At 50.0% G+C, this 16,633-nt stretch overlaps 1 pseudogene; it reads left to right on the forward strand.

The window, feature by feature from the left end:
• The first annotated feature begins 437 nt into the window (after positions 1-437).
• LOC138414812 (galectin-9-like) lies at positions 438-16,360 on the forward strand (annotated as a pseudogene).
• The last annotated feature ends 273 nt before the right edge of the window (positions 16,361-16,633 follow it).

Here is a 16,633-nt window from a genome sequence, read left to right on the forward strand (position 1 = left end):
AGTGAGCTGTGTGACCTTGGATATGACCTGTAGATTCTCTGAGCCTTAGTTTCCCGGTCTGAAAAATGGGTATAACTAGGCCTTCCTGCAGCACTGCCACCCCATGCCCAGGCAGCGCCCCATCACACACACTGTTGTCTGGACATGACACAGCCACATGCTCAGGGGCAGTGTCTTCTAGAAGCTGTGAACGTGGTGAGAATGTCTGAGCCTACGTGAACTATTCTGACTTGGGGTGGAGGGTAGGAGAAGAGCAGAGGGGAGGAGGCCCTGGAGAGGAGCACCCACTTCTGTCCTCCGTCTTCCTCCCTACCTTTCTCCTTCCTCTAAACTGACTTTCTCCTGTTCCTGGCTCCTCCCCAATGAATAACAGATAAACTGCATTGAATTCTGTGTCTTGGTACGTCATTCCTGTTGCAGAGGTCTGCCTGGACAGCATGAAAAGCAGCAATGGTCACGTAGGTGATGAAGAACAGGGCTTCAGGCACACCTAGGACCCCTACATAAACCCAGTGAGTTCCATGGCTGGGGAGGCCTCGGCCAGGCAGATGCAGCTGTGGGGCTCTGAGGAACCAGCTCCTGCTGGGGTGACAGGAGGCCAGGGGAGGCCTCGTTCCAAAGAGAACAGCCGAAGGGCAGACACACCAACCAGGGCGGCCCTGCCCCCTCTTCTGCCTGTGCCCGTCTCCTTGGTGCCACTCAGGGCCGAGGGGCACCAGGATTTGTGCCTGGGACAAATGTTTACTGAGCTTCCTCCTGATCTCTCTCCTGTTCTGGGTGCTCAGTGGGGGATGAAGAGTCTAAGTAATAAATAGAAAAGTGAATTTCCATTTTTTTTTTTAACATGAAGGAAGTTAAACGTCTTCTGGGGAGAATAACAATAGAACATGGCACTTAAGGGCACTTACTTGGAAGATGACCTCCCTGGGTTCAGCTATTTACTAGCTGGATGACCTCAAGCAAGTTACTTTATGTCCCTGGGCCTCAGGTTCTGCTTGGGTATAGCGGGAATAATCAAGTCACCACCCAGCGTTCGGCTAAGGATCAAGCAAGGTAGCATGTTGAGAGAGTTTGAAAGGTATCTGGCCCACTGTGGGGGGCTCTGAAAGTGTTTAGAATTGTTAGGAGTCTGGGTGCAGGAGGAAAGCCCTTCTGAACAGGTGTCTGGCATCTGAGGGTTGAGGGAGCTAGGCAGGGCAGGTCAAGGGTGTCTGAGAAAGACTGTCCCAGGAGGGGGGAGCGGGCTGCCCCCGCACTGTGAGGTGCAAAGGGCTCTCTTCTGGGCACTTTTACCTCCTGTGTGGAGGTGTTGTCATAGGCAGCCTTGTTTAAACCAGCGGTCCCCCACCTCCAGGCATGGACTGGTGTTTGTCCGTGGTCTCATAGGAACTGTGCTGCACGGCAGGAGGTGAGCAGCTCATGAGCTAGTGATGCTCCATCTGTATTTATAGCCACCCTGCATCACTCACATCATCCCATCCTTGGAAAAATTGTCTCCCGTGAAACTAGTCCCTGGTGCCAGAAAGATTGGGACAGCTGGTTTAAACCCTTATCATCTCCACAACGTATATGTATTACTGAGGCTCACAGAGATGGAGGCCACTTGTAAGGTTCACAGGTGATAAGGGCTGAGGAGGGAGGTGTCTTATTTCCCCCATCCTGCGGGAAAGGGGTGTCCACAGAGAGTGCCATGGGGGAGGAGGAGGCAGGGAGGCCGCAGCCTGGGTCCCAGGAACTTTCTGAGCTCACTGCTTCCTGGCCTGGCTCTGCAGTTGGAGCCTCTCCTGGTCTCAGGTTCCTGAGAGGCTGGGCAGGTGGGCTGACGGAGCCCTCGTTGGGAGGGGTGCATGGGGCATCAGGTGCTGGGGAGCTGCTTGGTCCCTACTCAAGCCCACCCGCCCCCCCGGAGCCCTGGCATGGTCTGTGTGCTCCGCGCTGGGCAATGTCCTTCAGCCTGTCTAGTGAGGGCTTCCAGTGGGGCTGGAGGAAGCTGGGCTGCCTGGTGGGTGCCTCCACAGGGGTCTGAGTCAGGATGTGTCACTTGGGTCTTGTTCTCCATCAGATGGGGGACTTGGAGCTGCTTCCAGGTTCAGCCATTTTATTATTCTGATGACATGTTTTTACTCTCTAATCCTTGGATTCAAAAGGCCAGCTTTTCAATAGACAGGTCACGTGACTTGGTGACATCAGAGCTGCCAGCACAGGGAGCTGGGAGGCCAGCCTAATCTGTGAGGCTATAAATCCAAGATAAAAATCCATCTTCCTGGGTCATAGGAAGCCAAGGCCTGCACTGATCTTTCCTGCTAAGATTACACACACATGCACACGCACAGAGGGGTCTTTGGCCACACCAGGCTTAAACCATACAAATTTATTTCCTTACAGTTCTGAGGTTAGAAATCTAGAATCAAATGTCAGCAAAGCTGTTTCCTCTGGAGCCTTCAGGGGAGAATGTGTCCTTGTGTTTTCCAACTTCCAGAGGCTGCCCGCTTGCCCTGGCTTGTGGCCCCTTCCTCCTCCTGCGTTTTTTTTTTTTTCTTCTGTATCAGGGCTCAGTTGTGGCACAAGGCATCTTCACTGTGGCCCGTGGGCTCTCTAGCTGTGGCCCATGTGGGATCTTAGTTCCGCAACCAGGGATCTAACCCTCAGTCGCGGCATTGGAGGCAGATACTTATCCACTGCTGGACCCCCAGGGAACTCTCCACTTGACTCCTTCTCTAAAGCCGCAGCTTCTTGCTTCTGCTGTCTCATCTCCTACAGCCGACTCTCCTCCTCTGCCTCCCTCTTTGCAGACCCTGTGATGATTGGGCCCACACAGATATTCCAGATAACCCCCACCCCCACAACCTCAAGATTCTCAATCATACCTGCAGAGTCCCTTTTGCTGGGTAAAGGAACATATTCACAACTTCTAGGAATTATAATGTTGACATTTTTGGTGGGGAAAAGGGGGAGGGTGTAATTACTCAGTCTACCATAACCTTCTTGGAGTCAATAATTATTAGCTGTTTCTTTTAATCTTTCCAGAAAAGTTTTGTTTAAATTCAGTAAATATATGTATATAGCCACTCCTACCCATTAAAAAAATAATACAGAGGGCAATATTACTTATCAGTTCTCAAAGTGGTCCCTTCTTCCTCTTTTCTTGTTAGGTCTCCCTAGAATCTGTCGTGTGGAAATACCATAATTAATTTCACCATTTTCTTCCTAGTGGACTTCTGGATTCATTTCCAGTTCTTTGCTGTTATAATGCAGTAATAATTAATCTTGTCTTTGGATTATACTCAATTTGAAATGTGAGGGCACCATTTAAGACATTAAAATCTCATGAAGTTTTTTTGGGGGGAATCGTTCCTTAAGATTAACCTGTACTGCCCGCCCCCATGATCCACACTGGGCTTCCTCCATCCTGCCTTCCTTCTGTGCCCTGAGGACCCGTCCTATCACTCTATACCTTAGTGTGAATATGCTTGAGGGAGGAGCCCATGCTGCCAGGTGGATACGTTTTAAGCCTTGTCTCTCCTGATGGTGAGAAAGGCTCTTAGGGGGATTTCAAACTCCAACAAATGAGGGGATTCAGGCAAGAGCACCATGCTAGTCAGCCTGTGGTAGGCTGATTCTACTTCTCCAAATTCACTGACATGGATTTTGACAGGAAGAACTCAGAGAGGCAGAGACGTTATGAGCTGAAACTCAGTACTTTGGCCATCTCATGAGAAGTGTTGACTCATTGGAAAAGACTGATGCTGGGAGGGATTGGGGGCAGGAGAAGAAGGGGATGACAGAGGATGAGATGGCTAGATGGCATCACTGACTCGATGGACACAAGTCTGAGTGAACTCTGGGAGTTGGTGACGCACAGGGAGGCCAGGCGTGCTGCAATTCATGGGGTCACAGAGTTGGACACAACTGAGGGACTGAACTGAACTGGACTGAATGTCACCAAAGTATTTAATGGCAGAATTCAGACCAGACCTGGGGGCCACAAAAGACTCCTCTGCCCAAGGTCCAGGAGCACAGTCTGTCTGAATGGGGTTTCGGCATCACTGGTTTTCTCCCAGGGCCAACTGTGCACACTGGGCTCGGAGGGGCCTCCCTGGATTCTGGGTGGTCCTACAACTGAAGGACATGGACTAGGACTGAATTGAGCTGGTGCGTATTTTTTTGTTTGGCCTGCAGACTGTTTTAACTCGTCGCCAAAGAGAAAGTATAATACAGAGATATTAGTATCATAAACAACACATACCAGTCACTCAGTTTCAAATCTTGAACTATCTGCTTAATCTCTGCCCAGCTCTACTTTCCTTTCCACCCCTGGATTGTTTTGAAGCAAACTTAGATATATCAGTTCAGCGCAAATATTTCATTATATGTCCCTTATAGCAAAGGAAACCTACTATAATCCTTTTCAAAGCATTTAGTCCCCCCAAATTAGAAAGATTTACAGAAGAAAAATCTCAGATTTCTGTCTTCTCCTAAAGACTTAGAAGCTCTGACAGCACTGGACTGGAAGGTAATCAGGTTACAGCTGAGTGGACACTGCTCTTTAGATAAGGAAGACGATGCCTCCTTTGCTGCAGTCTCCACCACTCCCGACTGTCCCCTACCTGGCCAGCTCAACTATGCAAATCACCTCCCTGGTTCCTGTAAGCATTTAATCTTTGTAAAATATTGCTTAGAGTAGAAGGTAGAAAATACTTCAACAGTGTGAAAATGTGAAAATTGACTTGGAGACAGAGCTGTGTTGAAGGCAGTTTGTACAACCACGTTAGATAGAAAGCATTCTGGAAGGATGCGCCAGTCTCTCCCCACAGACATTTTCTCATTAATCATCAGTGTCACCCAGAAGCTGGGACTTGTTCTCATTTCATGGATGAAGAAACTGAGGCAAAGAGAAGTTAAATAAGCTTCCCAAGGCCACTCAGTTAATGAGCAGCAGAATTAGGATTCAAACCTGAAGGATGCCTGGCTCTAAAATGAAGCATCTTCACCATAAGCCTGGGTCCTTTAAAGAGGCTCAGGAAAGAGAACATGACAAAGTGATGGGGCCCAGGAGGCATGGAGATGCCAGTGAAGACTTGGGAGGCTTTCTGGAGCCTGGAGGAAGGATGGGAGCCCAGGAGCAGGAGCTGAAGAGGGGGCTGGCTGCCCCTGGCTGCAAAGAGCACCTGGAAAAGAGGCGCTTTCTGAGGCTGTGGGGGGGCAAAGGTCAAGGTCACCATTGTTCTCTGGGTGGGCTGGGCAGGAGGGGGAGGACGACTTCTTGACCTGCTCAGCTGAGCCAAAGTTTTATCCTCGAGGACAGGTGGGTGGGTCTCTTTGGTCCATGGTGGACCCCTGAGTCCCCAGCCAGGACTTGGGTCTTTAGCAGTAGCTTGGCTTGGGGTCCAGCCGCCTCCCTCTCTCCCCTGGTTCCTTCCCATCTCAGGGCTGTGGACTTGCCACTTCTTCCCTTGCCAGCTGCCAATCTGACCTTGTCACATCCTCTCAGAGGCTGAGGGGCTCCTTCTCCCAACCTCAGAATATCTGTGTCACTTCCTCACTCCAGGGCTGGAAGGTCGTTGGACTGAGGCTCCTTCTGTCCTGTTCGTGGCTGCACTGGGTCCCTAGGCAGCTGCCCCACACCCAGGCCAGCCCCAGCCAGGGCTGATGAGGATGGAGAGAAGGAGGCAGCCAACTGACCACTGTCTCCTCTCCACAGCCTGTTCCCTTCACGGGGAGGATCGAAGGAGGTCTCCAGGATGGACACATGGTCACCGTCATGGGACGTGTTCTTTCCACAGACGAAAACAGGTACTGGGAATTGTTGTCTCTCTCAGCCTCACCGCTGAGTGAACAGGGTGCTGTCAGCTCAGGATGGTCCATCCTGTATCCTCCAAGCTGCCCACACCCAGTATAGGGGAAGGGAAGAGCCTGGCCCTGCCAACAATGCTCAGCGCCCCCTACCACCTACCTGTAGCATCCAGGGCACCATTAACCAGACTCCCCAGAGAGGGGGGAATGGAGGCTCACGGTCTAGGGAGGGAAGCAGGCCAGCCCAGAGGTGGAGTTCTGGGACTGAACTTCGTATACAATGACCCAGAGCTGCAGATACATCAACTCCCTTCATTTCCTCTAGCCAGTCTCATCTCCTTTGGAAACTTCATTTCAGGGGACCTGGAAATATTTAAACTTGCCATCAAAGTTGTATTTGGTCTCTTTCAGTCTCAAGGTTTTTCTCTCGAAAGTCAGTTCAAAATATAGATAACTCAGCTGTTTCCCATTGTCTTTCTCCCAAGGGGGGGACTGTCCGGGAACAGAGAAGAGCTTGCACGTATTCCAGAGGTGGGAGGTCCTCAGGAGTTCATGAAGCCCTGGCTGAACCATATTGAGCTCCGGGTGGTGTGGAGGCCTGGGACCTGTGCACCCTGAGGTCTGCCGTGCCCACGGGGGCCCCTCTGGACACGTGGCCTCTCTCAGAAGCCTCTCTGTCCAATCCCAGCTGACTTCTACCCCAGCTCTTCCTCTCATTACTTTGTATGGGGCCTGGGGACCTTCTGGATCCCTCCAGGCCCCTCCCCCGCCACAGCCCTACTTCTACATCTGGCTTCTAGATGACTTCCTCTGCCACTGCCTCCCCTGCCAGGTGACACGGCCACAGTGATGTGGGACTCTGAGAGCCCTCAGTGCCTGCAGGGGACTGTGAGGGAAATGAGGCACCTGTTTCTGAAACCCTGCCCGCAGGGGAACCCAGGACCTTGACTATGAACTCCACCCCTCTCTCCCCCTCCCTGTGCCAACCCTTCCTCTCATCACAGGAGGGCTTTCTACTCCCACTCTGTCCAATAGAGCCTGTCTCTACCTCCGAGGGTCCCCCTTCCGATGGGAGCTGCTGTTCTCTCCTTCCCTGGGGCAGAATTTTCAAAGGAACACAGGAATGAAGCTGGGGGACTGCAAGGGGAAAACGACACCCAGAGACATGTCAGAAACACTCATCTCCCTTTTAAGAGAAATAGGAACTTAAAATTTCTCATTTCAGGGTCACTTGGAGCTTCGTTTTCATTGGAGGGAGGGCTGCTGTGTCCAGAAACACACCAGTTCCTCTTGCCCCTGATGGCTGAGGGCTCACAGAGCATCCTGGTATTTAGGATGGCATTCAGAACTCACACCCTTATTCACGAAAGCAAATGGGCTCTGGGGGTTTCCTGGTGGTCCAGTGGTCAGGCCTCCAGTCTTCCACTGCAGAGGTCATGGATTTGATCCCTGATCAGAGACCTAAGATCCTCGAGCCATGAAGCCAAAAGAAACCCCAGATAAACAAGCGAAACAGAGCACTCTGCTGGTAGAATGTCCACTGAGGGCCACCCATGGGTGTGGCGCGGAGCCTGGTTCTGTGGTGATGGCGTGGGAGCCAGACGTGCCGTCTGACTGTTGTGTGTTAGCTGGGAGCCTGAGTGACCCTAGAAGCAGACTGGGAACAACACTGGCCATGACTTCAGGCAAGATGTTGGGAGACAGATGCTTATTGGATAATTCAAGCTGGACCTTGGTTGGGGGACAGGCATGAGCTCCGTCTGGAAAACAGCAGAACAAGGATTTATTGCATCCCTTTGGTGAGCTAGGCCCCTTGGAGGCTCCTTTTGTCTTCACTCCTCACCGTATAGTTTCAGCTATAGCCAAAAGAGGTGGAGATGGTGAGGGGCTTCTTCCGAGGTGAGATGGGAACAAGAGATACTTATTTAGGGGTGCCCTTGGATCGTTTCGGTTGTCCTCCCTGAAGGAAGGCAGTCGCCCCTTTTCTGCATGGGGCAGTGTGAGGATAGCATGGCCCTGGGTCATTGCAGATGACAAACAGGGCAGATCTGGGGTCGGGGTGCAGGCCTGCTGACTTCACTCAGGTCAGGTGGACACACAACACCCTCTGATGAGGGACAGACGCACACTCTGAGGTCCCCATGCCCAGAGACCTAGGGCTTTTTCTGGGTCTCCCCTTTAGACACCATCTCTGTAGGTGTCCCATCAATGCACTTGTTCTTTCCATTTGTCCTGTTTCCCAGCTTCAGAGACACAGGCTGCCCTCCAGGGAGCCACCACTTGGACCCAAAGCCTCTCACTTCTAGGCACATTCCTCTACTTCCATCTTGGACACAAATTTCTTTACCCATTTCCTCCTTATTTTTAGAAAACCACACTGTAAGGGCAAAATGTGGTAACTGCACAAAACACACTGCAAATTCGGTGAACCAAAGGGATGGGACAAGACTAGGGATGGGTACCAACCAGCCACGCAGGTTGTACGCAGGCTCCCAGATGATGTCAGTCAGAGTGAGCACCTCCTGTTCCCACCCTTGGCAGTAAGCCCAGATACTGTCTGATGTTCCCTGACCTAGGTTTCAAGTGGACTTTCAGAGGGGCTACAACGACCGTGAAATTGCCTTCCACTTCAACCCTTGGTTTAAAGGAGGCGGGTATGTGGTCTGCAACACGAGGCAGCTAGAAACTGGGGGCCAGAGGAGAGGAAGATACAGATGCCCTTCCAGAAGGGGAGTCTGTTTGAGATCTGCTTCAAGGTAGACAGCTCCACGTTCAAGGTGAGTGGGAACTCTCCTCTCCTCAGCTGTCTGTTCCCCAGCCCCATAAGGTGCTGCGAGCTGCCTTTAAATAGTCATGTGAGCAACACTTTCTACAGAGAAGAGGACTGTTTCCTGTAAGGCCGCAGTCTCCTTACACACGTTCACCTCCTTACACACCTTCACCTGTTGCTTCTTTCACTCTGGAAGTAAGCACTGGAGAAGTCACCGTGATGCTCTTTGGCCTCCTGGGCCTTCAGTCCAAGTTATTTCCATTTCTCTGTCATGGCCCTTCTTCCACTCCAGGTCCCTGGGAATATTTGTTTTTCTGTTACCTTGTTGCTGCATTTATCCAGGTGTTATTAAAGACTTAGTTCTGCCTGGCATTGCACATTGGTTTTGCAAGCAGAGCGGTGTCTCTGAGCTTGGGGAGATGGGAGAGGAGCTGAGTACATCTGTGTCTTTTTTCTCTGTGTGAACATGAATGTCCCCACCCCCTCATCATACAAGCTGACATTACTTCTTCTCTGCTCCCCATGGACATTTGCATGTATATTTCAATAACACCACAAGAGAGCTGAGACTAGAAAGACAGACCCACTGTGATAAACACACACCAGAAGAACGAAGAAGCCAAGGACTAGAGTCAGGTGGAGGTTGCCCTTCGATGCACTTCGGGTCCCGAGCATGTTCCTGCAGCTGGCACAACTCTGCAGGCTGTTGCCCTGAGCTACAGGGGATTGATGTAAGAACTAGATACAGGTCTGAACGTCTGGAAGCAGGGGTCCCAGCGGCACAGGTGTGCTCCCACCTGTCCCTGGACCCCCTCCTGCCATGTGTGTTCATCTCAACAGGTGTCAGTGAACAACAGCATCTTCCTGGATTATGTACACCTTTTGCCCTTCTACCAAGTCAATGCCATCTCCATCAAGGGCGGTGTGTATGTGTCCCGCATCAGCTCCAGGTCAGACTGCACCCAGCACTCGTCCCCAGGGGCTGGGTGTGGGGCCCTGTCCCCTTGCGGGTCCTGCTGTGTGAACCCAAAGGTGCAGCCAGTCTTGTCTCCAGGTGCTTCTAGGTTCACACCTCTGGCTGCCCCAGTCTGTCCTTCTTGTGTCGCTGTCTCTGTCTGGGGCACCCGCACAGGATCCTGGACTAGAGGGTTTCTTGTCTCTGTCACTCTCTGTCATCCCCCTGTTGAGGAGGCCCTGGGCTTCTAGAAAGAACCTGGAATCAAACTGAATCCAGCTCAGATCCCCGGCTCTGCCATTTTCATCGGCTGGGGAATCTTAGACGAGCGACTTCACCTCTCCCAGCCTTAGCTGTTCACCTATGCAATCAGCACGATTGGCTGCCCCACAGGTCATTGTGTGAGTTCAATGAGACCATACACATCGAAGGGCACAGTATATCCTTTCTGTGGCCATTCCCGGGTTTATTTGACCTTCTCTGTGTATTATAATTTCTGAATGTGTTAGCAACATCTGAAAGGTCAGGACCAATTTTGCAAAATGAAAGAGTTCTGGAATTGGATGATGGTGAGTTTTGTACAACCACAGGGTGGACACTGGACTGTAGGCATACTTGTGTGTCTGCTTGGTTGCTCAGTCATGCCCGACTCCTCGAGACCCCGTGGACTGGAGCCCGCCAGGCTCCTCTCTCCATGGCACTTCTCCAGGCAAAAACACTGGAGTGGGTTGCCAGGCCCTCCTCCAGGGGATCTTCCCAACCCAGGGATCAAACCCAGGTCTTCCACATTGCAGGTGGATTCTTTACAGTCTGAGCTAGTACACTTAAGATGGTCAATTTTATGTGATGTGCATTTCACCACTGTTTAGCAAAAGAGGTCAGGTAGATTTCTTATTCCTCCTGAAGAGGAAGAAGTCCCAGGAGACTGATTACCTCAAGATGCTGACTAGAAAATTCCAGACTGGCTGATTAAGACTACATTCCTGGTGAAGGTCAAAGCTACAGTTAGGTCAGGTGTTACACCTAGGGTTGGAATCATGAGCTTCAACAAAAGTGAGGCCAGTTTGAACCTGTTGTTTTCTCTTTAACTATGCCCCCCTTTGTAGCAAACTCTCAGCCTAACCAAAAGATATAATCAGAATGTAAGGCATTAACATTACTTTGAGCTAACGATAAATAGTCCCCACAGCTTTGTTCACCTTGGTGTGGTCTCCATGACCATGACTGTTCGCTTAATCCCTCTGACATTTGTAACCCAGCAGGATGGTATGGGAGCATCCTCGGACAGCCCTATGAACCTTGAGGGTTATAAACCTTTAGCCTCCTAGTCCTTCCTCAAGTTCTAAGGATAAAATTTCAGTGAGAAAATGTAGAAGCAAAGGGTAATAGTCAAGCAAAACAAAGTGATAATAGGTTAACCATTAAACACTGTCAAGGACATTTAGTTTCTTCTCAAGAGTTATAGGGAGAAGGCAATGGTACCCCACTCCAGTACTGTTGCCTGGTAAATCCCATGGACAGAGGAGCCTGGTGGGCGGCAGTTCATGGGGTCGCTAAGAGTCAGAAACTACTGAGCGACTTCACTTTCACTTTTCACTTTCATGCATTGGAGAAGGAAATGGCAACCCACTCCAGTACTCTTGCCTGGAAAATCCCATGGATGGAGGAGCCTGGTGGGCTGCAGTCCATGGGGTCACTAAGAGTTGGACACGACTGAGAGACTTCACTTTCACTTTTCACTTTCATACATTGGAGAAGGAAATGGCAAGCCACTCCAGTGTTCTTGCCTGGAGAATCCCAGGGACGGGGGAGCCTGGTGGGCTGCCATCTATCAGGTCGCACAGAGTCAGACACTACTGAAGCGACTTAGCAGCAGCAGCAGCAGCAGCAACAAGAGCTATAGACAGTATTCTGAACCAAATTGTGCTGTTTTACAGATATAGAAATCCCTGCTACGTGGAAGATGTTCACTGTATGGTGCTCACATGGTCATAAAACCCAGAAGCTTGATGATATTGGCTCCCGATACCTCACCACCAACCAATCAGAAGACATCCATGGGCTGATCACACACCCCTCACCCTCTCCCTCACCCTGTGTTTAAGACCATTTCCCTGAAAGTCATCATGGAATATGGGGTTTTTAAGCTTGCCTGGGCTCCTTGCCTGTAACCTACAATAAATGCTGCGCTTTCCTTCATCATAACCCTGTGTCAGTAGGTTGGTTTTACTGTGTGTGGATGAGTCGTACTGAGTGGAGGTAAATCTGATCTAGATAGTGCCGGATGGATTGGAAATTCTGATGATAAATTCAGTTGAAAGATTACTTTATTTAGCAATGTGTGGGGGGCTACAGAGTGGGGCTTTATCTTTCCTAGTCAGTGGCAGAGAAAAAGAAAGGAAAAGAAGGAGAAAGGGTGTCATGTTTAGTTAAAGTGTGAAGACTTGATCCGTTCTCTCGGGCCCAGGCAGCCTACCTGAACGCCATCTACTGCTCTCCGTCCTCACTTTGATTCTGAAGTCTCCATCACTTGGACAGGACCAGGTGCCATGTGGGGTCTTCTTCAGTCCTGAGACATATATCCAAGGTTCAAGAGCTTGACTGTCATCCATGCAGTTGAGATGATCTGGTACCATCCCTTTCAAGGAGGTTAAAGGGAAGTTTTTGCTCTTAGTGATTCCAAATCAGATGGTAGAAGATAACTGGGACTGAGTTTGGTGAGTTGTAGCCAGACTAAGTGCCCTCCAAGCCTCAGGTCACTCAGTGCTCACGACAGTCATATCAAAGGAGGCCCGTGATTAGCTCCATCTCACAGATGAGGAGAGACCGAAACTTAGAGAGTGCAAGGGAGCAAAGGTTGCCACCCCTAAATGTGTCACTTTGGCCTGAGTATTCATTTAGGCTGATTCTTCTCAAGAAACTGAAGACTCAAAGCTTTTCTTTTACCTCCTCCTCAACACAGGGTTGCAAAGTGTCGGACACGACTGAGTGACGGAACTGAACAACTGCAGCAAAGAATGCAGACAAAAGACCTGTTGCAGAAATAGAGCCGTGAAGAGATGTATTCACAGAAGAGCACAGCGGGGTGTGGAGGTCAGAGTCCACTCTGCACCCAGCAAACACGACATACCAAACACTGACTTTTCTGTGAGTAGCCTTCCTCATCTTTGAAGTCCCAAACCATTGCCCTCAACGTCCTCTTGTGACTTTAGCTGTAGGTGTTATTTAAAGTGATGGTTTTGACCATTTTGGTGGGTAGTTCTCCTGGGTCTCTCCTATGTGTGCAAGTGTTACTATACGTTTGTTAGATTGTTTTCCTTTTATTGTGTCTCATGTCAATCTGATCTTAGACCAGCCAGAAGAACCTAGAAGGGTAGAGGAAAACTTCTTCATACCCCAACATTCATGTTGAAACTTGAGGCAGAATTCACTTCCTTTTTAGGGCTGAATGATATTGCATTGTATGTATAGACTCATTTTGTTTAGCTAGTCATCCATGGATGGACACCCGTGTTGCCTCTATCTCTTGGCTGTTGTAAATAATACCAGGTACATGCATGTACACGTATCTCTTCAAGCCTCTGCTTTCAGTTCTTTAGGCTATATAGCCAGACATGGAATTGCTGGCAGTGGTAGGTTGCTTCGCTTGTGTCTGACTTTTTGCGACCCTGTGGCCTGTTGCCTGCCAGGCTCTTCTGTCCATGGGATTCTCCTGGCAAGAGTACTGGAGTGGGTTGCCATGATCTTCTCCAGGGGATCTTCCTGACCCAGGGATCACACCCAGGTGTCCTGCATTACAAGCAGATTCTTTACCATCTGACCCAGATGTGGAATTGCTGGACCAGATGGTAATTCTGTGTTTAGTTGTTAAAGGAACATCTGTACTGTTTCGTAGGGTCGGTCTAAGACTATGCATAGTGATGCTCTCAGTTCAGGAACACCGGGGGCACTCACATGGGGCTTTACTACTCATGGGACCCCAAAGCCATTAGGCCAGCTGGAGCTAGTACTGTGGCCAGATGGGCCTCTCTGGTCCTTATCACGACTTCAAGACACAGCTCAGCAACAACCATCAGGTAGCTTTGAAGAAAACGAGAATTATTACTCTCAAGCCCTAAGGGCCACATAGCACAATGGCCAGTGGGAAGGAGGTGAGAGCACAGGTTGGGGTTCCGCTTTTATTGGGGTCCAAAGGTAGGGTGGTTACGCAGGAACCAGGGGGCAGGAAGCAACATGTGGGGTCACTCAAACAGTTTTCTAGGTTGCCCAGGGTTTCCTAGAAAGGAGAACTTGATGGATGGGGCAAGCGTGGTGGCTTATCTAGAAGCTGTCACACAGCCGGCACCATGTTTACGAAGGATGAGTGTCTTCGAAATGGACTCTTTAGCAATCAGAAGCTTAATGCCAGTCTCTTAGGGTCAAGCACGTACACTGTGTTTCCCATCACAGCCTCACCGTGTAGCATCCCACCAACAGCACAAAAGGCCTCCTTTCTCCTTGTCCTCATCCACACTTGTCAGGTTCTGGCTTTTTGAGAGAGTGAGTGGCCGACACATTTGGAACAGATCCCATGGTCTACAGTGCAGAGAACAGAGAATCTCAGACAAGTGTCTGGACTTTAAGTAACGGAGCTCGAGGGCTGCCTCTCACCTCAAGCCTGGTCCTGGGCAAGGGTCTCAGTGACTGCACACACAGTGATGCCAGGTTGCTGAGGTCAGCTGTGCCAGCCACTGGGTCTTGGAGACACCTCCTTACGGTCTTTATTCATCCAAAAACCCACTGGCCTTTGGGTTTTCAGTAGGCCCTCCCTACAGGGCTGGAGCAGAGGCCCCTGGGCTCTCCTTTTTGGGCTGGACTCACTGTGACTCACTTCCAAATCACCTGGAGATGTCACAGTGCATGTCTTCTTGACCTCGAGCTATCCCTGTTTCTCCCTGGGCTCTGAGAGTTTGGGGTGGTTTCTAAATTTTTAAAAGTTCACTCGCTTATTTTCCTTTGGCCTTGCTTATTCTTTGTTGCTTTGCACTGGCTTTCTCTAGTTTCAGCAAGTGGGGGCTTCTTCAGTGCCACGTATGGTTTCTTATTGCTGAGCCTGGCTTAGGGGTGTGGGATTCAGTATTTACGGCAAGTGGCCTCCAGAACCTGGGCTCAGTAATCGTGGCACCGCATGTGGAGTCTCCCAGGACCAAGGATCAAACCTGCGTTCTCTGCATGGTGAGGTGGATTCTCACGCACTGTGCCACTGCACTTGGCCTGGGGTGCTTTTTAAACAGTACTTTATTGAGGTACAGTCCATGTAAACACACAGACCCTAGTCTGCTGGATGAGTTTTTATGCTGTAAATAGCTGTATGGCTACCATCCAAGTCAAGCTCCAGGACATTCCCAGTACCCAGATGACTCCTTCGGGTCCCTCCCAACTGGTGCCCCTCATAAGCCATTGCTTTTCTGACCTGTTTCTGGATTTTCTGTGATCAGAATGCTCCCAGTGTGTGCTCACTTGTGTCTGGCTCTTGTGCTCAATAGTGAGGTTCACTGAAGACCTTGCCTTTATCCTCAGTCTCATTTTCTTGCTGAGGGCTAGTCCATAGCAGGCAAGTCCCAGGTGGCTCTGTAGTAAAGCATCTGCCTGCCAATGCAGGAGACCCAGGAGACATGGGTTGGATCTCTGAATTGGGAAGATCCCCTGGAGGAGAGAATGGCAACCGGTATCAATATTCTTGCCTCAATAAATCCACAGGCAGAGGAGCCTGGTGGCCTATAGCCCAAGGGTTTGCAAAGAGCATTCACTGTTCCCCTTCTCCTGTTTTAAACAGTGCTGTTTCCAGTGAGGGGCTGTGACGAGTGAAGCTGTTAAGCACATGTACATCTGTTCTGATCTCTCTTTGGTGAATATCTAAGAGCAGAGGAGCCAGGACATAGGAGAGGTAGAGGGTTAACTTTATTATAATCCACCAAGTTTCCAAGGCTGTTGTATTTTACACTCCAACCTGTGGTGAATGAGTTCCAGTTGCTTCCTATTCCAGTCAATGAGGAAAAATTTCCCATATCCCGGGTTTTGAAGAGGATTGTAAAGAATCTCTCCTTCTTTTCCTCCTTTCTGTTCCTAGCGTGTCATCTTCCCCTTAAATCCGGTCATATTCTAGTTGACTCAGGAATCTAGTGGGGTCAGAGAGTAGATGCATGGGGCAAGTGGGCTCCATCTATGAGAACGTCTCAGAGATGTCAGCCTTTGCAAATTCTGAGAACCCAGGCAAGAGCCAGAAGGGAGAGAGGTACAGACCCGTGTGTGGCCCTGGGGCACCTGCTCCCCTGCTCCCCACTTGGTGCCTGTAGGACCCTCAGCTGCTCGTCCTGGCTGCACCCCAGGGCCCCCTCTCGAACAAAGAGCGGGGTCCCGCTTGACATCAGGTAAGCTATGCGTTTCCTCCCTACCCCACTTTGCTACCCAGCTGATCCTAGTCTCTGTTTTAGTCAATCATTTGCTTTAACAAGGTGCTGGAGCCAATATGAGACATTTATTCCACACAGTGACCCACCTCCATGTCATTCAGAAAGTTCTAGAATGTCTAAATCTTCTCCGCTCCCAGTCTAGAGCCCAGAAGGAAGGGAGAGAAGAGAAAAGAAGGAAGAGAGAGATTCTTAGAGAGCAGGGATCAGAAGCTCCTGGGGCATCATTAAACACAATGATAAGGTACCTTCATGATAATGTTTTCTATTCATATTTATAAAACATTTCTTTCCATCTGATCATATATTGATTTGTTTTTCTTTTCTCTCTCTCTCTCTTTTCTGACTGCACCATACTATATGCCTCTTCTTAGTTCCCTGACCAAGTATTGAACCCATCCCCCCTGCAGTGGAAACACAGAGTCATCACCACTAAACCACCAGGGACATCCCTCCATGACTAGGTTTTTATGTGAGGAATAGAATTTTAGAGGGAATATATCCCTTTTTGAAGCCCCAAGAAGGCACATATGGCTCAGGCTATCACTAATGAACTGTATAACTTTTGGAATGACCTTTAAACACTCTGAGCCTCAGTTTCCCTATCTGGAAAATGGGTATAAACAGGCCTTCCCAGCACAACCTCCACCCGTGCACCAGTAGCAC

This window comes from Ovis canadensis, chromosome 11 (genome assembly GCF_042477335.2).
Source record: "Ovis canadensis isolate MfBH-ARS-UI-01 breed Bighorn chromosome 11, ARS-UI_OviCan_v2, whole genome shotgun sequence".
NCBI lineage: Eukaryota > Metazoa > Chordata > Mammalia > Artiodactyla > Bovidae > Ovis > Ovis canadensis.